We start from the raw sequence: 23,609 nt of genomic DNA, 5'->3' as shown, positions 1-23,609 counted from the left end.
ATTGATTTCTTAATTTCTCTTTCTGCTGCTTCATTATTGATGTACAGAAATGCAACTGATTTCTGTACATTGGTTTTGTTTCCTGTGACTTCACTGATTTATCAGTTGTAACAGTTTTTTGATGGAGTCTTTCAAGATTTTGATATATAGTACACCATGTCAACTGCAAATAGTGAAAGTTTTACTTCTTCCTAACCAATGTGGATGCCTTTTATTTCTTTCTGTTGTCTGAATGCTCTGGCTATGACTTCCAGGACTATGTTGAATAAAAGTAATGAGAATAGATATCTTTGTCTTGTTCCTGACTTTAGGGGAAAAGCAATCAATTTTTCACCATTAGATATGATGTTGCAGGGGAGGGGTTCATATATGGCCTTTATTATGTTGAGGTATGTTGCCTCTAAACCTGCTTTGTTGAGAGTTTATGTCATGAATGGATGTTGTACTTTGTCAAATGTTTCGTCTGCATCTACTGAGATGATCGTATCACTCTCGCTCCTATCCTTTCTCTTATTGATGTGATGTATCACAATGACTGATTTGCAAATACTGAACCACCTTACAACCTGGGAATAAATCCCCCTTGATTCTGGTGAGTGATTCTTTTAACGTATTGTTGGATTCAGTTTCCTAGTATTTTGCTAAGGAATTTTGCATATATATTCAACAGGGATATTGGCCTGTAGATCTCTTTTTCACTGGTGTCTTAAATTTTTTTTTTAGTGTTTTATTTCTGAAAGAGAGAGAGAGAGAGAGAGAGAGCGCATGAGCTGGGGAGGGCCAGAGAGAGAGGGAGACACAGAATCTGAAACAGGCTCCAGGCTCTGAGCTGGCTGTCAGCACAGAGCCCAACGTGAGCTCAAACCCACAAACCGTGAGATCATGACCTGAGTCGAAGTCAGATGCTCAACTGACTGAGCCACCCAGGCGCCCCTTTCACTGGTGTCTTTATCTGGTTTTGGTATCAGGGTAATGCTAGCCTCAAAGAATAAACTTGAAAGTTTTTCTTCCTTTTCTATTTTTTGGAATAATTGGAGAAGAATAGATATTAACTCTTCTTTAAATGTATAGTAGAATTCACCTGTGAAGCCATCTAGTCATGGACTTTTATTTCTTGGGAGTTTTTTGATTACTGATTCAATTTCTTTGCTGATTATAGATAAACTTTCAATTATAAGATGAAGCTCTACCAATCTAATGCACAGCATGGTGACTACAGTTAGTAATACTCAGCGTATACTTGAAATGTGCTAAGAGAATAGATCTTAAGTTCCCTCCACACACACCCACACAAAATGCCATATGAGATGATAGATGTGCCAATTAATTTGATCATTTTACAATGATAATAATTTTACAATGTATATGTATATGAAATTATCACACTGCACACCTTTACAAAATAAAATAACACTGTTTTACCTGCAAAAAAGAAAGCTTTCAGGAAGTCTGGGGTGAGGTGCAAAGGGGGCACCTTATCTACATAGAGCTGTGATGAGGGCTATATTATTGAGGGAAAGGGATGTCTGAAAGGGAAAGAGTTGCAAATAAGTGAAAATTAGAAATCAGAAATGCATTCAATAGGGGAAAAAAATCCTCTCAAACCACAAAAACACACATGCATATGCACATGTGTACACACGCAGGTCCAGCAGGTAGGTATATGTGAGTATGTGTGAAGTTAACCTAACTGGAGCTAAGTTTCCAATGATTTAAACACAGTTGTGCTGATTATGGTTTCTCAACAATGATTTTAACAAAGTTGATGTTTAATAGGAATATATCAGAAGCAAATCCATGTGCCATCTTATGAGAGAGAAGAGCAGAGGAAGAGAGAAAAGACTAAAAAAGAAAAGGCCAACAAAACAAAAGAAATGGGGGGAGGGGAAGAATATTGAGAGAGGGAGAAATTGGGAGGAGAGTAAGGAAGGCAGAGCAAAAGCATCAGGGGTGCCTGGGTGGCTCCAACTCTTGATTTAGGCTCACAGTTTCATGGGTTCGAGTCCCAAGTCAGGCTCTGTGCTGACAGTGTGGAGCCTGCCTGGGATTCTTGCTCCCGCTCTTGCTCCTCCCTCCCTCACACTGTCTCGGCCTCTATCAAATAAATAAAATAAAACTTAAAAAAAAAAGCATCAGCAACACCTCCACATCTTACTTTCTCCCCAAGGCTTCATCCTTCAAGAGAGTTCAAAAACCAAATGAGGTTCTCCTGAGCCTTTGTTCCTAATTCCATTCTTCTTCATCATCCCCCTCGTGAATTCTGCCTTTTATCTGAATATTCCCCCAGAAGCCTGTTTTTGTAGCTTCTGTTTGTTCACACGGTTCAGTGTGTCACCGTTGCTGCAACACCACCAAATGCGGGTGAGTGGGTGTGCGTGCACATGTATGTCGATTGTTAGTTTTGTTTTGGGCTTTTCTCTCCACTTTTGGTTGTAGGGAGCCCTTTTAATTTGCTTTTATCTTTTTATTTTGAAACAATCCAAAACTTACAGAAAAGTTACAAGAATAATACAAAGAACCCCTGCATCTGTTTTACTAACCAAAGTCATCAATTTCAACAGGTTGTCTGTCACACTGATTTTTCTTTCTCTTTCCAAATGTTTAACATTTATTCTATAGAATTCTATACAACTTATTATATGTTGCATACAACATGCCCTTAATTCTTCAGTGTTTCCATGGTATATATCTCCCAACCACAAGAATATTCCCTCACAAGCCACAATACTGTTATCAAATTCAGAAACTTGAGCAGTGATACAATATGATTATATAACACAAAGCTCAGCACACACCTGCAGGCCAAACCGGGCCTGCCAACTGACTTTGTAAATAAAATTTTACTGGGACACAACTATGTCTATTCTTTTACGGAGTGTCCATGGCAACAATGTCAGCAATAGCAAAAGTTGGATAGCTGTTGCAAAAGAGATGAGGTGGCCTGCAAAGCCTAAACAAAGTTTTACTATTTGTTCCTTTACAGAAAAAAAAGTGCTGATCGCAATCTAATTCATAGTCCATATTCCACTGTCAACTGTCTCACAAATGTCCTTTTTAACTGTATGTCCCAGTCTAGAATTCAGCCAAGGGCTATGAATTGCATTTAACTGTCACTTCTTGGAGAATCCTTTCATCCAGCATAGGTCCTCAGCCTTTGTCTTTCATGATGTTGTCATTCGGAGAAAGGAAAGCCAGATATTTTTTAGAATTCTCCTGTTTTGGGGTTTATCTGATGCTTCCTCATGATTAGATCCAGGTAATGCATTTGTTGTCAGAACACTATGATTTTATGTTCTCAAAAGTGATTTTATGTTCTTCTCATGATATCATACCCAGATCAGATGATATGTCTGCCCCCCTTTAGATGGTAATGTTGCAGTTCTGTTTCTCCATATAGGTACTATTATTTGTCCTTGAAATTAACTACAAATCTATAGGGAGATGCTGTAAGAGCATGTAAATATTCTGCTCTTCATCAAACTTCTCCTGCTCCCAGTTTAATATCAATGGAGCATTCTTTCCCAAATCAATGTTTACTATTATCAATGGCAATTGAAATTTTCCTAATTTTTTTTGTAATATCACAGAATAAGATGGTATCAGTTTGTGATCAGAAATCAGATGTTTAGGAATATTAAATGGCTCATCTATCAATACTCATTTTTCCAGTATCTCTTAGAGAACTTTAGAATTTTTTAAGTTTGTTTGTTTGTTTGTTTAGAGAGAGAGAAAGACAATAGGAAATGAGGGAAGAAAAAGAATCCCAAGCAACCTCTGCACTGTCAGCACACAGCCCAGCTCAGGGCTCAAACCCACGAACCGTGAGATCATGACCTGAGCTGAAACCAAGAGTCAGATGCTCAACTGACTGAGCCACCCAGGTGCCCACAGAGAACTTTAGAATTTTTAAAACTATTGGACTTCATGGTCCTAAAGTCTCTCAGGCTGCAGAATACTAATTCTGGCAAGTGCTTTCAGGACCAAATAACCAGAATTTCTTACTCATCAGCATACGAAACCTATCTTGTAAAGCTACCACTTCTGTTCAAAAGCTGCATTTTTTATTTAAACTTCCATTAGTTTTTACTTCAGAACGAACATTCATTTCTGTAGTACCAAGTATCATAGAAACATCCCAGACAAAATAACACACCAGAAAACTAACCTGTTTTGGATAATATCAATTTTGAGTGTGCCTGTAAATCATCCCTTTCTACTTAAACTACCAAGGCCACAAATCATGATTCAGTAATCACTGTCATGGGCTTGAGGAATTAAGGTACAAAGCATACAGACTATATTGTTTACTAAGGCTCTCATAACCAAATGCCACAGACTGGCTGGCTGAAATAACTGAGATTTATTTTCTCACAGTTCTGGAAAGGACAAGTCCAAGATCAAGGTGTCAGCAGGTTTGGTTTCTTCTGAGGCCTCTCTCCTTCACTTACAGATGGCTACCTTCTCAGCATACCTATCTCTGCTAATCTCTTCTTATAAGGACACTAGTCCTGTGGGATTAGGGCCCACCATATGAACTCATTTTCTTTAAGTTCCTCTTCAAAAGCCCTGTCTCCGAATTTAGTCACATTCTGATGTCCTGGGAGTTAAGACTTCATCACATGAATTTAAAGGGGACACAATTCAGCCCCTAACAGGGATCCATAATTAGGTTATTTTTAAGATAACTGCCATTGATTTCCTAGATGACACAAAACCATACCTACTTACATACATGGGTCTTCTAACTCAGAGTGGGATCATAATGGTAAAGAACCTGAAGGTCATGTTGGGGGTGGAACTTGAATATTTACTTAAAGGAGAGGTGAGATAGGACATGATGGCCATTAAGTCACTCACAAAAGTCTGAACTATGACCAAGAAACAATACATTTGAAAAAAAAAAGATCTTTCTAACTTATCAGACACTAGAAGGAAAATGAGTAACCTTAGAAAGCAGAAGAAATGCTCAGAATAAACTATGGATTGAAAGAACGGCAAAGAGTTGGCAAAATGAGGCTGTGTATTTAGATTTGTATATTCCTTTTCTCAAATGAAACTGAACTTTAGGACAGAAAGCATTCGATAGCTTCATCCATAAAAATTTTCAAGTTTTCTCAACCTCTGCAACAACTAAAAATTCATGATTGCCTCAGGCAGAAGCAAGAAGTGAAATATCTTCAGACCAAAGGCTCAGAGTCATTATATTTTTCTCTGGAGCAAAATGTATGCCCAAAACTGTCAATGACACTTTGGTAGGAAAATACATTACTGAAAGGAGATCATGTCTGAGTGTTCCAAAACATTTAAAAATGGCTCAACTAAAACTGAGGCCATACAATGTACTAATAGCTTAAGAGCCATTAGTACTTATGACATATCAGCTCTCAGGCCAAGAACCGTCCGTTGCCTTTCAACATTAATTTTACATTGTAAAAGTTAAACGAGTCTTCTTTACAGAAAGTGTCAAGGCAGACCACAAACATGGGCATGTGATTATATAAAATGAGTACATCCTCTCTGTTTACTTTGAATTTCAAACCCTTCTTTATGGGAAGCTAAATCAGAAGCACCATAGCCCAGTGTTTGCAAACAGGGATCTAGCATCAGGCTGTCTTGCCAAATCCTGGCCCTGTCATTTATCAGCTACATGAGACTGGGCCAGGCACTTAATCTTTCTGTGTCTGTTTCCTCATTTGAAAAATGGAGATAATAAGAGTCAGTAAGTACCTCATCTACTTGCTGTGAGGATTATACAAGATAATATATTTAAAGAGTGTCTTATACATAGAAACCATTTAAGAGGTAAAGCTATATTCTGTTGGCAATAGGGAGGCAGTGAACATTTCAGACAGGGCTCACATGATCAGACTTTTGTTTCAGGTAAATCACTTTGAGAGCACTGTGAAAGATGGATTGATTAGAGGTCATTTGTGCAGCCAAGGCAGGAGACAAGATAAAGAAACCACTGCAACAGTACAGGAAAGATATTCTGAGGATGTTAACTAAAGCAGTATGGGAACAGGCAAGAGGAATAGATCAGGTATGAGAGATTTTAAAGGGACAGTATGAGAATTGGTGTATGGAAGAATCAGTTGGGTAACTAGAACTTGGAAGGATTATAATGAAGCATGCTTGAGAGCAAATAATATAATTGCTTTTAAATGTGCTGAGTTTAAACGGCACTCATGGGCATCCTTGTGGGATACTGTCTTAAAAAGATCTAGGGGTGCCTGGGATATTGTCTTAAAAAGATCTGTTGATTAAGCATCTGACTCTTGATTTCAGCTCAGATCATGATCTCAGAGTCATGAGATCAAACCCATGGTTCTGCACTGGGCATGGAGCCTGCTTACGATTCTCTCTCTCCCTCTCCCTCTGCCCCTCGCCCACTCACTCTCTTTCACTCACTCTCTTTCTCTCTCTCTCTCAAAAAAAAGAAAAAAGATCTAAAGCATAAAGGAGAGGACTAAGCTGAAATATCATTTTGATTGAGAATCAATCATATTTTGCTGATGAGAAAAACATTTTAAAATTTATTTTAGAGAAGAAACAGATGGCACTTCTTAATAAAAGAGAAGGTTTACAGTCACATCCTAGTATAAAGTTCAGTGTCAAGTATTTTTGTATAGTATTTTGTAATTACATAAGGTCATTCCATCAACATTGCATTAATTCTTCAAACTTAGCAGTGATTTTGACATACCAATTCCTTTTCTTAAAAAAATATAGAAAGGATGTTTTGCAAACACAAGTTTTCCATTGTTTGGTTCATTATTTCATTAATCCCCAAGGAGGACCTCTTTGGTAGAGATCTATCTCTGCCTCCCCAAGGCAATCCTTGTTCACCAACACCTTTCCCCTTCATACTGAGAAGTGATCGAGTCTTTACTGGGATCATATAAACAGACCCTCAAAAACATCTCACACAGGGGCGCCAGGGTGGCTCGGTCGGTTAAGCATCTGTATCTTTTTTTGTTGTTCTTTATTTATTTATTTTGAGAGAGCACAGGCACAAGCAGGAAAAGGGCAGAGAGAAGACAAGAGAAGGAGAGAGAGAATCTCAAGCAGGCTCCTCAGTCAGCCCAGAGCCGGATGTGGGGCTCAGACTCACAAGCTATGAGATCAGGACGTGACCTGAAATCCAAAATCAGATGCTAACTGACTGAGCCACCCAAGCGCCCCTAAGTGTCCAACTCTTAATCCTTGGCTGAAGTCATGATGTCACAGTTCTCAAGTTCAAGCCCCTAATCTGGCTCGGCGCTGACAGTGAGGAGCCTGCTTGGGATTTTGTCTCTCCCTCTTTCTACCCCTCCCCACTCATGCTCACTCTCTCTCAAAATAAATAAATAAACTTTAATGAAAACAAAAGAAAGAAAAACATCTCAGACAGCATGTTGGTCATGAATATGTTCAATATGCCTTATGCACTGAGAAACATTCTTTATGTATGAGGTCAATTCACCCAAAACAATGTCAGCATATTGTCACCTAGGTATGAATCTTTGGATAAAATATGTATAAATAATTTACTGGAAAATCTTAAAGCTATTTTAATAAAGCAAGTTTATTTTAATAAGTGTCTAAACTATATATATATATACACATATATACACACATATATATATTTAGTTTTATTTCACCACTCTTTTCACTGTAATTTGGTAGTCTTTAAATAATTTAGCTTCATTCATGAGTAAGGAAAGTATAATTTCATTTTAGTTTGATTCCACAAATTACTATATATTTTTCAGGTTTATGTTTATTACTTATTTAGGTCTTAAAAACCTGCAAATGATTACAGAGGAACTTGGGCAATATGATATTATGGTCTAGATGATGATAAATGTTGTCAAGAAACATGGATTCTTTCTAAACAGCTTTTTGATTTTTATTTTTTTTAATGTTTTATTTATTTCTGAGAGAGAGAGAGAGAAAGAGAGAGAGAGAGAGATAACATGAGTAGGGGAGGGTCAGAGAGAGACAGAGACACAGAATCTGAAACAGGCTCCAGGCTCTGAACTAGCTGTCAGCACAGAGCCCGACGCGGGGCTCGAACACACAAACCACAAGATCGTGACCTGTGCCAAAGTTGAACGTTTAACCGACTGCGCCATCCAGGTGACCCAACCGCTTTTTTTAAAAAAATCAGTCTTAAGATAGAAAAAAATCAAATTTTACTAGATTGTTACCACCAGTAGGTAAAATCAAGATGTTTCCATGTGTTTAGTTTTCCAAACACTTAATAAAAAGGCAATGAAAAGTTAAAATGTGTTTTCCAAATTTTGTGAAGAACTCAGAGCAATCAAGAAACCCAGGAAGAATAAAAATGTTTACCCATTTTTGTGTGAAATTACCCTAACCTAAATTTTAGGAAATGTAACACACTTATGATAAATAAAGCAAGCCAATTTTATTTCAGGAAAGAAGCTAACCAATTCTATTAAAGAAAATATACATAGTTACACTTAGGAATCTCTGGGGGGGGGGAAGAGAGAGGGTAATAACATTATTTTCATAGTTGCATTCAACATTTACCACAAAGTTGCAATCTCTTTTCTATAAGCTATAAATTAAAGTCTAAAAGCTAAACTTTGAGAGAAGTAATCACCACCAATCAACTAATATTATTTAAAAGCTTTAAAGAAAAGGCTGCACTCACCTAGTTCTTTCTAAAACATCCAGAAATGAAAAACCCTTGTGTAAAAAACAGCTGATATTTGTGATGTAAGCTTCACATGCACAGAATGTATTCAAATACACAAGTTGGACACTGAATTTTTTTTCCATTAAGAGTAAAGCAGAGTTGATGAAAATAAAGTTCCTACTTAAAAACACCCTCTTTTCACAGATCTGTGAGAAGGGGCACAGCTCAATTTCGAGAGGCATCGCAATCTCTCCTCTTGCTGTATTTCTCCAAATGCCATTGCCCCTGCAGGCAAACGAAGGGCCTGGAAAAATAACGATGCACTCCCTATAAAGGCATGTTTGACCATCACCTTCCTTACCTGAAGCATATGTGCTAACACTGTTTAAAAAATGAAAGAGGGGGCATTAATGGAATTAATGAGTCCAGCCAATATTTGGACACCATGTTTTGCTATCGATGTTCCAAGGGGTAAAGGGGTAAAACAAAGATTGAAGAGTTTACCACCCACACATTTTGCTTGTGGTTCACTGACTCCTTCCTACCTCACCTCCATCGCTCCTCCCCACACCACTGTTTTCTGAGAGCAATAGCAGCGTACACACAACACGTTCACATTTCCCTCCTCACTGGAGCCAGTCCAGAGCCATCACTGTCGGAGCATTGGTAGCTATAGGGGGCCACATCCGCCCACCAGAGGGAGATGCCTGTAGTGGCTTATTCACTACCACCCCCACGTGAACTGCCTTGTACCTGGAGTTCTGCTGGGTACTTAACATACTTGTGCTGGGGTTGCTTGTGTGGGCCTCTAGTCATCTATCTCCTCTGGAAAGTGGAATACAGGTACCAAAGAACCCTAACATGACCTTTATTGTGATAAAGGTAAACAAAATAACACTACAAAACAAGAGTATAGATACAGGCCATTTTGCATTCTTACGATATTTTTGTCACTCCAGGAAAGAAAGGATCTCAAATACGAGTGGGGTTCGGATGGTTTGTTTTTTAGAAAAACGAAAGATAACTGTGCCTTGGCTTTCTGTTACAAAGCATTTCATAGTTCAAAACATTTTCATAGTTGCTTTGTTTTCCACCTGCCCCCCTCAAAGAAAAGTACTATGATAGCTAGAAAAACATGTTTTTCAAAACACAGTATTTTTAAAAAGTTTTGCTAAATTGCTGACAAAGTAAGAAGTGCTTTCAGTTGTAGGCTTCCTTATATTGCTGGGAAATACAATTCCTAGGATGGGAATTCAGCAGCTGCTCCCTAGCACTTCCTTTGCCTGGACGAACCGGTGAGTGGAGCATTGAGCTCCCCACCAGGCTCACTGTGGCTTCCTCCTGACTTAATCTTCCTCACCCAAGGGACTTACTCTTCCTCATCCAAGAAACCGGGTTCTCACTCCGTCATGAGAAGCTCCGGAGAAAGCCAGATATTCTCAAGGGGTAAAGAGGTGGGTCAGAGCCTGGGGTAAAACCTCAGCAAACACAGACTATACCAGCGTGGACTTGGGATGGTTCCCAATGGCAAAAACTTGGGACGCCTGGGTGGCTCAGTCGGATAAGCGTTCGACTTCGGCTCAGGTCATGATCTCACGGTTCATGGGTTGGAGCTTCAAGTCAGGCTCTGTGCTGACAGCTAGCTCAGAGCCTGGAGCCTGCTTCAGATTCTGTGTCCCCGTCTCTCTCTGACCCTCTCCTGCTCACGCTGTCTCTCTGTCTCTCTCTTTCTCTCTCAGAAATAAATAAAACATTAAAAAAAATTTTTTTAAAACAAATTTGTTGGGTGACTTGCCCACACTCTTAGCTCCAGAAGACTTCTGCTCCTGCACAGTGTTAGAGGCGTACTCAAGGGTCCAGATGCTCACTAGTGCTTTACCTCCCCTGCATCAGTAAAACTGTACACTCTGGTGATAAGTCACTGCAACTAATTAGATGTCTCTGAAGGATTAAAAAAGATCCACACTGGAGAGGGGGCAAGATGGCGGAGAAGTAAGGAGCTNAGGACACTTGTGGGGATGAGCACTGAGTGTTATGTGGAAACTAATTTGACAATAAACTATTCGTAAAAAAAAAAAAAAAGAAAAGAAAAAAAAAAGATCCACACTTCACTTCTGAAAGTATGATGGTACTTAAATATTAGTGGGAAAAACAGTCATCATCTTGGCTATCCTCAGGTAGATGTTTCTCAGAACACCATCTTCCTTCGAGTTCCTATTTACAAACTACACAAGGTCACAAAGTCCTGTACTGACTCAATCCCACTGTCCAAACTACACTGTAACAAAACCCACCTTAACTCATAGTGTTGACACTTATCGGTGGTCACACCAAGCTGACCCAGGGCCTCTTTGTAGTAAATGGTGGGGGGGGGGGTAATTTTTAATTTCAGTAGAGTCGTTGTGAAAAAGTAGGTGTCACACATAGGTTTTCTGTTTTCCTGTAAAGGATACGCTTTCTCTGGGTAGACAGTAGTGCAGTTTAGGTAGGATTTGAAAGGGGAATGATAAGCAATTGTTAATTGCTCAATGAAGACAGAGCTAAAGGGAGAGAAAGTATTTCTTTTCTCTTGGCACTCTACTAAATTAAGTGTCTTAATTTACTTAATACTATTTATTTTCAGGGCACCTGGATGGCACAGTCGATTAAGTGTCTGACTCTTGATTTAGGCTCAGGTAGTGATCTCACGGTTATTAGGATGGAGCTCTACATTGGGCTCTGCACTATCAGTGCAGAGCCTCCTTGGGTTTCTGCCTCCCTCTCTCTGCCCCTCCCCCATGTGTGCGCACATGTGTGTGCACATGTGTGTGTGCGCTCTCTGTCTCTCAAAATAAATAAACATTTTAAAAAATACTATTTATGGGGGTGCCTGAGTGGCTCAGTCGGTTGAGCGTCCGACTTCAGCTCAGGTCATGATCTCACGATTCAGGAGTTTGAACTCTGTGTTAGGTCAGCTCTGTGCTGACAGCTCAGAGCCTGGAACCTGCTTCAGATTCTGTATCTCCCTCTCTCACTGCCCCTCTCTCCTCACCTCTCAAAAATAAATAAACATCAAATATATATATATATATATACACACAATTTATATACAAATATATATACAAATTATATATATACTAGTTATATACAAATATACATATATATATGTACAGACACTATTTATTTTCCTACTAATTAGAGCTCCTATATTCTGTCTTATGGTTAAAATACACTTCGGTATTCTGGAAATAGTCCAAGGAAACGACCTGAGGCCACCTACTATCAAAACCAAATTCAGTGGCTTTCTCAAACTGTCAGCTCCCCTTGGCCCTCAGCCTCCAACTTTTCTCTGGTCTTACCTTGCACACCACTGGCTATGAACTACATGAAGCATTCCCCCTCCCCCATCCTCCCTCCAACCTCAGGCCAGTGTTCTTTCTTTCTTCCCATCCCTCCCTCAAGGAACTGGTTCACTTTCAGTTCTACAGACAGTCTGCGGCCCAGATACCCAGGGTCCATCGCCTGGCCTCCCTCATCCCCCTTTCACTCCTGGACTTTCTGGTGCCTGCAGGACATCTCACTCAGATGTCAGCTAAAACCTGACATGCAAAAACCTGAGCTCATCTCTCCCCCTCCAGTTATAAGCAAGTGTTTGCAAGTTTCTTGTAACTTTCCATGTTGCCTCTGTCTCCCAAAATCCCCGAGGCTCAGACACTTCAAATTATTTTGGACTCCTCCCTCTTCCTCATCCTCAACATCCAACCTGTCTACAAACTCAGCCATTCCCACCTCTCCCATACCTCCCGGATCTATCCTCTTCTCATTCTTAAACGGCCTTCCAGCACGACCCTTATTCCTCACACATGAATTAACAGTAAGTCCCTGGCCCATCCACCCTCCTCAGCGTCCTCTACTATACTGAATTGTCAAAATAGCCTGCACAAAATAAAGAAAGTATCTTACAGATCAGTCTAACACCCATATTTTCCTCATGAAAACAAAGGCTTGAAGAGGCTCCCATATCTAGTTGGAGAAGGGGTCAAGGCTATAAAACACATGGCTCATGGCTTCTAGTCCAGTATTCTATCCACACTATCAGGGTGCTTTCCAATGACACATCGGCCACCCATGGCCAATGCCCACTCCAAGGTCTTCGTGCATCACACTGGATGAGGCCTAAAATCTTATACTGTATCATTCAAGTCCTTAAAAATACTTCTGATGCTTCTCCAAATTCACTTTTTTTTCCCTTATATGCNATGTCTTAGACATACTGAGATTGTTCTACCTGGCAACTGGACATAGGAAACAGAGGAGGGGGGGGAGAGAATGAGAGAGAGAGAGAGAGAGAGAGAGAATATCCCAAGCAGGCTCTTCGGTACAAAGCGCAATACCAGGGTCAAATTCATGAACCATGAGATCATGACCTGAGCCAAAGTCAGACGCTTAACCAACTGAGCCACCCAGGGACCCTCAAATTCACTTATTACTCATCACTATACCCCTCTTCCTTAACTCACTCTCTTTATCATATCCACACCAACGTAACCTTGAACCCCGCTGCTGGTTCAGTGTGCATACAACATGCTGTAAGCACAGTCTTCTAATTTTGATACATAGTTACGTCCTGACAACAATTTTAAGAAAAATATGGGAGTCAAGTATGCTTGCATTTCCAGTTCAAATTTCAGAGAGGAAAAACTGTAAAGCCCTAATTACAACTTACTTTTGGGGTAATTTTGAAAATATATTTTCATCATATCATACATATTCTTTATATTTCTACCCTTAAAATTAAATATCTAGCCAATTACATAAGTTCACCTGTTCACTGGCCACTTACCTTACCCCTCATTTACCAATGGTTTTGCCAAGATTTAGAATATGAGACCCTTTGGCATTTTAAAACTTTGCAAAAGTACACACTAAATGCTTTGCATTTTTATTGCTTTATAGTGTTGGATACTTACAACATACAACAATCCTCAAGAGACAAACCAATCCAGACCCTGAGCCAGCGGGCTGAGAAAAGGTAAAGTAATAGAGACACACTTTCTACACGATAGATAAACTCATGACTCTCCTATTTCCCCATGCACCATTTGCAATACTGTATTGCAGGGATTGTGGTATCAAGGCCCCCTTTACTAAGAAAACATTTCAGGGGCACCCGGTGGGCTCAGTCAGTTAAGCGTCCAATTTCAGCTCAGGTCATGATCTTGCAGTTCGTGGGTTGGAGGCCTTCATCAGATTCTGTGCTGGCAGCTCAGAGCCTGGAGCCTGTTTCAGGTTCTGTGTCTCCCTCTCTCTACCCATCCCCTGCTCATGCTCTGTCTCTCTCTCTGTCTCAAAAATAAATAAACTATTAAAAAAATTTTTTTTCTTAAAAAGAGAAAATATTTCAGGGGCGCCTGGGTGGCTGTCGGTTGAGCATCCGATTTCAGCTCAGGTCATGATCTCACGGTTGGTGGGTTCGAGCTCAGCATCGGGCTCTGTGCTGACAGCTAGCTCAGAGCCTGGAGCCTGTCTTCAGATTCTGTGTCTCCCTCTCTAACCCTCCCCTGCTCATGCTGTCTCTGTCTCTCTCTCAAAAATAAATAAAACATTTAAAAAAATTTTTAAGAAAACATTTCATATCTTTTTCTCCTCCAATTGTAAATCTCTCCCTCTCCTTTGACCTGATTCAATAATTATACCTCAGTTGCCTTAGAGATATTCTGATCACATTAGATCCTTTCAGTTCATTTGTTTTGACCTATAATATTGTTAATTTGATGAGAGCTAGTCCTCAATTTCTACCAAAAATTTTTATAAATATACATTTCAAGAGTCTCCAACCAGATTTATATTCTTACAGGAATTGGGTCTTAATGGTATTTTCTCTCTTCCAGTACCATACAGCGTCCTATTTTCCAAAAGTCAAGCACTCAAAGGCTTGTTAACTCTCAAAGGCTTGTTAACTCAGGAGGAGGGGGTCTACACTGGACCATCTGGCTGCTGTGTATTTTCTTCTCAAAATTTAATTCTATTCTAATCAAATTGTTCTCAAGAAAATAAAATGTGTAAAATAAATGAATAAATAAATCCTGCTTATCTGGATTTTAGGCATTAGCACAAATTAGCAATTTACAAGGTTTCTTTTATGTTGTTGTTTGCCTTTTTATTTTTTCAATGTTTATTTATTTTTAAGAGACAAAGAGAGAGAGAGAGAGAGCATGAGGGAGGGAGGAGCAGAGAGAAAGGGAGACACAGAATCTGAAGCAGACTTCAGGCTCTGAGCTGTCAGCACAGAGTCCCACGTGGGGCTTGAACTCACTAATCATAAGATCATGACCTGAGCTGGTGGTACACTTAACCAAATGAGCCACCCAGGCGCCCCAATTGTTTACTTGCTTTTAATGCTCACCCTTAGTTACAGGAAGCACATTCTTGCTTTCTTGAAGCGAGAAGACTGATTCAAGGAAGGGCCCTAATAAGACCTGTGCCGGATGATGTTGGATAATACAACTGACTCTCGAACAGCATGGGTTTTAATTACACAGGTGGGGTTTTAACTATAAAGGTCCACTTATACATGGCTTTTCTGTTTTGATAAATACAGTACAGTCTTGTATTTTCTCTTCTTTATGATTGTCTTACTAGTCTTCTGGCTTACTTATTGTAATAATAGAGTATATAATAATATACAAAATATATGTTAAACAATTGTTTATGTTATTGATAAGGCTTCTAAGTCAACAGTATATTAGGAAAGTATTTTGGGGGAGTCAAAAGTTATACGTGGATTTTCAATGGCACGGGGGGTCAGCAACCCTTGCTGTGTTGTTCAAGGGTCAGCTGTACACACCTCAGCCTTAGGAAGGTGTGAAGTACCAAATGAAATGCCTTATACCTCAGCCTGTAAGTAAAATTGACAGTCTATTCCTTGTGGCCCAGTTCTATCTCCCTTTCTTCATAATTCAAACTGCTCTGTAGTATACGTACTTGTTTTTAGCCCCCATGTATTGCTTAAGCTACTCTGAAGCAGGAACAAAGCTACAGAAAATTCCGATTGTGAATGGTGCTCGGCCATTAGATGAGAAATAAGAGGAGAAGGAGGTGGAGAATGAAGACTGGAAACACTGACCATTTTAACATCAAGTGTAGACATCAGAAGGCACAAAGAGAAACACACTGCGGGAGACAGGCTCAACAGAAATGCTACAGATGAACTAGCAATGTGGGCATTTTTAGATACTGTGTGCTTACATCAAAGGAATAAAAAAACAGCCAAATCACAGAAAAGCAGGCTGTCTTCAAAAGCCACCAATGTGCCACTTCAGTTAGCGAAGTTTTTGCTACTGAGAGACACCCATGAACAACAACAAAAAAAGGGTATGAGAGAATACAGAGAATCCTTAGTGTTTGCAATCAACAAGACACCAATTGTTCTTGGTTGAATGGCTTATTCTGGGAATTCTTTTGACAGGAGAGATCAGATAGCATCTGTCTCTTACAAGCAAAGGCATTAAGCCAATGAACAGTTCTCATTATCCCAGACAACAACAAATGAAGTCAGAGCAAGGAGGAACCAGGTAGTATATCTTACACATTAAACCACTTGATGCATCCATGCCATGCTTTTTTCTGAGCTGAGCCAATTGAGGGCTAACTCCTTACATACATGATTCTTAACCAAAATAAAACTTTACTAATCTGACGTCTAATTAGTTAAGTATTTAGATATAGGCCCTCAATAGTACAGTAATGCCATCAACACTGAGTCCAGCAATGTCTCCTATCATTTTTAAATGCTTGAGCAATGTATTACATTACCAAGGCCTACAAGAGCAGTAATTTTTCTGCCATTATATTTTTATTCTACTGACTCATTTATATTATTTTTTCCACCACTTAGAGTGTTTAAAGGCAAAAAAAAAAAAAAAAACCCAGCATGTCTTTCATAAAAATAGTATAATTCAAAAGTAATAGAATTCTGATTTTTCACTTCCTTTTTGTTCTCATCTTCTCTTCTTTGGACATTATGAATTAGCATAGTTTTTTTTAACCACCTCTTTTTTTTTTAAGTTCATTTATTTATTTTGAGACACAGTGATTGCTCATGTGTGCATGAGTCAGGGAGGGGCAGAGAGAGAGAGAGAGAAAGAAAGTCAGAAAGAGAGAGAGAATCCCAAGCAGGGTCCTCACTGACAACATGAGTGTTTTATTTCATGAAACAGAAGATCATGACCTGAGCTAAAATTAAGAGTCAGACACTTAACTGATTGAGCCACCAGGCACCCCAGCACAGTTTTTTTGGTTTTTTTTTTTTTTGTAAGTTTTCATTTAAGTAATCTCTACACCCAATGTGGGGCTCGAACTCACAACCCCAAGATCAAAAGTCGCACGCTCTTGCGACTGAGACAGCCAGGCACCCCATGAATTAGCACAGTTTAAGTACAATAATATTGAGCCTGACTCTATTTATGACTAACCATTTATTCACGATGAACAAGGAAACACACACACACACACACAAATAGTAATGGAAACGTAATGTACTAAAGGAAATCACACTTTTCCCCTAAAAATGACTAGACAGTAGGCTGTGCATTCAATGTCATTTTGCACACTATCATGGCTGCCACTTGAAGAGTCAGTCGTAAATAAAATCTCTGTGCTCTATCATCACACAGTGCCTGCAACTACTTTAGAATTATAGCGTAATTAAACTGAAATGCTAATTAAAAGTACTAGGCAAATGTGATATGAAACATCCTTTATTATCACAGGGCAATTATGTCTCAGTTTGCAATTGTCCTCTAATATGTATAAATTTTATCTTTTTATAAAAATAATGGAGCACAGATTTGGTAATGACATCCTGGGCAGGATGTCCTGGTAATTTCCAGGGTCAGTCATTTCCTTTTCAATTTATTTCCCCTCTTCATGGCTCTGTTATATATCCCCAGTGCCCCTTGATTCCTCAGAACATGTCTAAACTACTGATCAAAGTGTCCTTCAAATACAGTAACCAGTGAATCCCAGACATACACATTACAACGGCCATGTTTATCAAAGAAAACAAACATTTGGTATTAGTGGGCTTATCTATCACTTTTGGTCTTAAATTATTTCCAAGGCAGTATAAAGGAGGTTTCATAAGCAGTAATCTTTCAGCAAACCTATAGTTTCCCCAAAGTGAGTTTCAGTTCCACTAACCTTTCTTTCTACTTCATTCTACAGCCCTAACAGTAAATGCTTAGCAACATTTTAAAGTCCTAACAGTAAAATTAACACAAAATTAGGATTAAATATTTTGGAAAAGTAATACTTTCTATAGGTTAGTCTCAATCCTGTTTATAACCTTTTAGTTAAATTTTCAAGTGAATGGGGGCGCCTGGGTGGCGTAGTTGGTTAAGTGTCCGACTTTCGCTTAGGTCATGATCTTGCGGTTCGTGGGTTCGAGCCCCACGTCGGGCTCTGTGCTGGCTGCCAGCTCAGAGCCTGGAGCCTATTTCGGAGTCTGTGTCTCCCTCTCTCTCTGACCCTCCCCTGCTCGCGCTGTCTCTCTCTCTCCTAGAAATAAATAAAAATATTTAAAAAAAATTTTTTTTCAAGTGATTGATTACCCTTCAATGAACATCTGTCTCCAAGTTTTAACAAGTTAACAACTGAATACTAGCTATAACAAATTTGAGTAAGACTGAGTTTATGCTGCCAATTTCATTGTTGAGCCAGTTATCAAACGGTAATAGCAATACCTGTATGTTCCCTTACTCAGTAAACTGAGGAAATAAAATATTTCCTGAGTAATCCTCTGCAAGGTAATAAGGCACATGTAAATGACTTTTCGTTTTTGCTCTATTTAGAAAACCAAGTGTTAGGGTGCCTGGGTGGCTCAGTCGGTTAAGCAGCTAATTTTAGCTCGGGTCATGATCTTGCAGTTTGTAAGTTCAAGCCCCACATCAGGCTCCATGCTGATAGCTCGGAGCCTGAAGCCTGCTTCAGATTCTGTGTCTCCCTCTCTCTCTGCCCCTCCCCCCGCTCACACTCTGTCTCTCTCTGTCTCTCAACTATAAGTGTTAAACAAAATTAAAAATAAAGTATTAAGAAAATAATGAGTTATACTTCTCAAATGCAAAAAGAGGCAATGGAAAATTATCCCCATTTATATTTTTTCTACTAACACTGTCCTCTAAAATAAATTTAATTAGCATAGTTTATTCAAAATCACATTTTTCAACTCAATACTTTCCTTCCTCTCAGAAAATACAAATCAAATCCACAACCCTAACTGCTATAATTTTCATTTGCTTCAAAATACATACAAACCTCATAAAAATTAAATTTCCATTTTAACAAGCAGACAATCTCAACAGGATGTTCACAGGATCAAAAGCATTAGAGTGGACTCTCTGAACCCACAATAAAAAGGAAGAATGAAGTACAGATAACAATGCCAATTATGTGAAGTTTTAATGCTACCCACAAATAAATACAAAATACATAATTACAATTCAACTACTATATGATTAGGAAAATTATGAGAAATACCTAGTAGTCTATAAAAATGTTAACCTATGGTTTTGTTGCAATCAACCCATAATGATATTTTTTAAATAACTTAGGTAATAACATTCTAAGTACAGAACCATTGTTTATAATAGCACACATCACACATTTATCATCTGGTTCTAAGAAAATAACCAGCACTTATGCTATTTAGTCTTCATTCAGTTCTCCTGCCATCAAATTTCTAACAATTCCCTTCACTGAGGGAAAAATAAGAGTGGAAAGGAGAAAACTTGCCTGGCATCCAATATAACATCATCTCATAAAGATCCATATAATTAAAATGTTGTATCTAATAAATCACTCACTGAAAACACATACGGATGGTTCTACTTAATACTGGAGTGAACACTGAAAATACACTAAAATAGTAGATTTCAAGTACACTTGTCATATACACACTAATGGTAATTACAGGAGGTGACAATGGGTTAATTAGCTTGGCTGTAGTAATCATTTCACCATGTACACGTAGATCAAATCATGTCGTACACTTTAAGTATATAGAATTTTATTTAAAAATATATTGATAAAGGAAAAAATGTATATATACACACACATAAATAATACCTCCTCCACGGCAAGCATTATTATTACAAAAACAAGGTCCCGATCATGGAGAGGAGACACAAAACTAACTTACATGTGTTGCTACAATACATAAAATGAAAACAAAAGAAGAAAGAAAAGAAAAATGGACTCTTAGGGTTTGTACCGACAGTTGCATAAGTGAGGGATGCTCATAAACAAAGGGAGAGCCTGGGGGGCAATTGAGAGCTCTTCGAACAGACCACACTGGAAGTAATCACTCACTACTCAAAGACTACAGAAGCAGAGGAGGGAAGTTGACTGGGTCCCAAAAGAAATAGAATGTTACTCCTCCTGGAAACATGTTATCAAAGAGTAAATTAACAATAATCAGACAAGCAATAATGGAAAATACCTTCCAGGAATGAAGAATAACCAGTTTTTCTTGAGGTGTGAACATACTTTTTAAAAATCTATGTATCATTTTCCTTATCATTTTATCTTTATAAGAGCCAGAAGACAGGTCTTATCTTTGTTTTGGACAAAGAAGTTAAACAATGACTTTAAGTAATCCAACTTAGGGAGCAACTGGCAGAGTTAGCATTTGCATTAAATTCAATCTGGCTCCAACTTCTACACTTATTCCATTATTTTGGAATTCTGTGACAAGATCAACAAGTGCTTTCCCCCAACCCCCAAAACAATGTACCACACATTTATTTTTCTCACTAACGTCAGTATTCATTTGGAGACAAAGTACACCTAATGTGAATGAGGACTCTGTTAGACTATTAGGATTCTTTTTTTTTTAATTTTTAATGTTTTTATTTATTTATGAGAGAGAGAGAGACAGCATGAGCAGGGGAGGGTCAGAGAGAGGGAGACACAGAATCTGAAACAGGCTCCAGGCTCTGAGCTAGCTGTCAGCACAGAGCCCGATGCGGGACTCAAACCCACAAACTGTGAGATCATGACCTGAGCCGAAGGTGGACACTTAACCGACTGAGCCACCCAGGCACCCCTAGACTATTAGGATTTCTAAAGTATTATAGAAAGCCAGTACTTGTCTTGTATCTAGATTCTTTATCAGTGAGTCTTTATCCTCCAAGTAACTGTGAACCAAGTCTACCCAAAAAAAAGGGAAGGGGATTATGTGAGAATTCTGCCCATAGAGAATTCTGCCCATAAAAGAAATGATATTCCCAAGGAGTATTTAAACTAGTTAAAAGCCAACAAAGACACATCCCCTAAAGTAGACAATTTGCACTGGTTTCAAGGGAAGGATATACCCAATGCATAAATGTCTTATTATTATCTTCCATCCTATGTGCCAGATACCATGCTAAGCACTCTACATGCATTATATCACTCTAAGGTAGGTACTGTTATCAGCTCCATCTAGATGAGCTAATTGAATACTTAATATCTTCTTAAAGGTTCCACACTTAATACATGACAGAGATGAAAAATGAGTGGCAATGGAAGAGACCGAATAATAGCTAGGAATCTATTCCAATAATACATGGAGTAAATTAACAATGGGTTGAAACAGGTTCAAGCGACCGAAGCAAGATGGGTCAAAGTCAGAGTGGTGGTCATGGCCCTGGAGGTGGCAAGAAGGATGACAAGGACAAGAAAAAGAAATACGAACCTCCTGTACCAACTAGAGTGGGGAAAAAGAAGAAGAAAACAAAGGGACCAGATGCTGCCAGCAAGCTGCCACTGGTGACACCTCACACTCAGCACCACTTAAAATTACTGAAGTTAGAGAGAATTAAAGACTACCTTCTCATGGAGGAAGAATTCATTAGAAACCAGGAACAAATGAATCCTTTTGAAGAAAAGCAAGAGAAGGAAAAATCAAAGGTGGATGATCTGAGGGGGACCCCAATGTCGGTAGGAACATTGGAAGAGATCATTGATGACAATCATGCCACCATGTCCACATCTGTGGGCTCAGAATACTACGTCAGCATTCTTTCCTTTGTAGACAAGAACCTGTTGGAAACAGGCTGTTCAGCCTTGGTCAACCACAAGGTACATGCCATCATAGGGGTGCTCATGGATGACACAGATCCCTTGGTCACACTGATGAAGGTATAAAAGGCCCCCCAGGAAACATATGCTGATATTGGGGGTTTGGACAACCAGATCCAGGAAATTAAGGAATCTGTGGAGCTTCCTCTCACTCATCCCGAATATTACGAAGAGATGGGTATAAAGCCTCCAAAGAGGGTCATTCTCTACGGACCACCTGGCACATGTAAAACCTTATTAGCCAAAGCAGTAGCAAACCAAACCTCAGCCACTTTCTTAAGAGTAGTTGGCTCTGAACTTATTCAGAAGTACCTAGGTGACGGGCCCAAACTCGTTCGGGAATTGTTTCGAGTTGCGGAAGAACATGCACCGTCCATCGTGTTAATTGATGAAATTGATGCCATTGGAACAAAAAGATACGACTCAAATTCCGGTGGCGAAAGAGAAATTCAATGAACAATGTTGGAACTATTGAACCAGTTGGATGGATTTGATTCAAGGGGTGATGTGAAAGTTATCATGGCAACAAACCGAATAGAAACTTTGGATCCAGCACTTATCAGACCAGGCCACATTGACAGGAAAACCGAGTTCCCCCTGCCCGATGAAAAGACTAAGAAGCGCATCTTTCAGATCGACACAAGCAGGATGACGCTGGCCGATGACGTGACTCTGGATGACTTGATCATGGCTAAAGATGACCTCTCCGGGGCCAACATCAAGGCAATCTGTACAGAAGCTGGTCTGATGGCCTTGATAGAATGCAGGATGAAAGTAACAAACGAAGACTTTAAAAAATCTAAAGAAAATGTTCTTTATAAAAAACAAGAAGGCACCCCTGAGGGGCTCTACCTGTAGCCACATTTGCCTTTAAGGAGATGGTCAGGAAGCTGCCAGAAGAACCTCGTCCAGTTGATCTTTCTTAGCAAACCCCCCCATTCCCCTTTCTGAGCCTGATGTGTAGGGCGCCCCCCCAGGCTGCCTTCATGTGTCAGCCACATGCAGTGTTCTCCCCTCAATAAAGCGACTTCCTCCTCAAAAAAAACAAAAACAAAAACAATGGGTTGAAAAAGAGTGAAAGCAAAAAAAAAAAAAAAAGAAAGAAAGGTCTAAACAAAAAGTTGTTAATTGAAGGCTATAAGTAATTAAATACAGAATGGTTATTAAAATGTATTAATTTTTAAAATTATAATAAACAAAGCTGGTGCAGTTGTAAATGGTGAAACATATTGATACTATCAATATAAATGTGGAATATCCATTTAGGAAACAAATATGAAATTACATTTAAAAATATTAAAATATTCTCATATTTTTTAATTTTTTTAAAATATTTTTTAATATTTATTTTTGAGAGAGAGAGACAGAGTGGGAGTGGGAGAAGGGCAGAGAGAGAGGAAGACACAGAACCTGAAGCAGACTCCAGGCTCTGAGCTGTCAGCACACACAGCCTGACACGGGGCTCAAACCCATGAACCATGACGTGAGCCAAAGTTGGGTGCTAAACTGACTAAGCCACCCAGGCACCTCTCATCTTTTTGTTAATCAAGCTTTTAATTAACCCAGGGAATATTACTCAAAATGCACAAAGTTCCTTGTTATTTTTAATTCTTTAAAAAAAAAACTCAAAGGTATGAAAGGAAACTGAAATATTTAACATAAGCTCAATGGTAAACCTAAACTACAGTACAAATTCATATATTATGCAGGTCTGTATAACAAATATAAATATTTAGGGAAAAAGCATCATTTATTTGATGTATTAATTGGGCAAAAAGCAGAAAACAGTATTGTATCTGTGCTGTGACTATAACTACTGGGAATAATTTATGCATAAAAGAAATGAATACACACAAAAATTAATATG

The 23,609-nt window shown here is 39.0% G+C and overlaps 1 pseudogene; it reads left to right on the top strand.

The window, feature by feature from the left end:
- The first annotated feature begins 21,263 nt into the window (after positions 1 to 21,263).
- On the top strand, positions 21,264 to 22,672 carry LOC144235844 (26S proteasome regulatory subunit 4 pseudogene; annotated as a pseudogene).
- The last annotated feature ends 937 nt before the right edge of the window (positions 22,673 to 23,609 follow it).

Source organism: Crocuta crocuta, unplaced genomic scaffold, assembly GCF_008692635.1.
Source record: "Crocuta crocuta isolate KB4526 unplaced genomic scaffold, BGI_CrCroc_1.0 scaffold646, whole genome shotgun sequence".
NCBI classification, from domain to species: Eukaryota; Metazoa; Chordata; class Mammalia; order Carnivora; family Hyaenidae; genus Crocuta; species Crocuta crocuta.
This window is presented reverse-complemented; position numbering and strand designations above follow the sequence as displayed.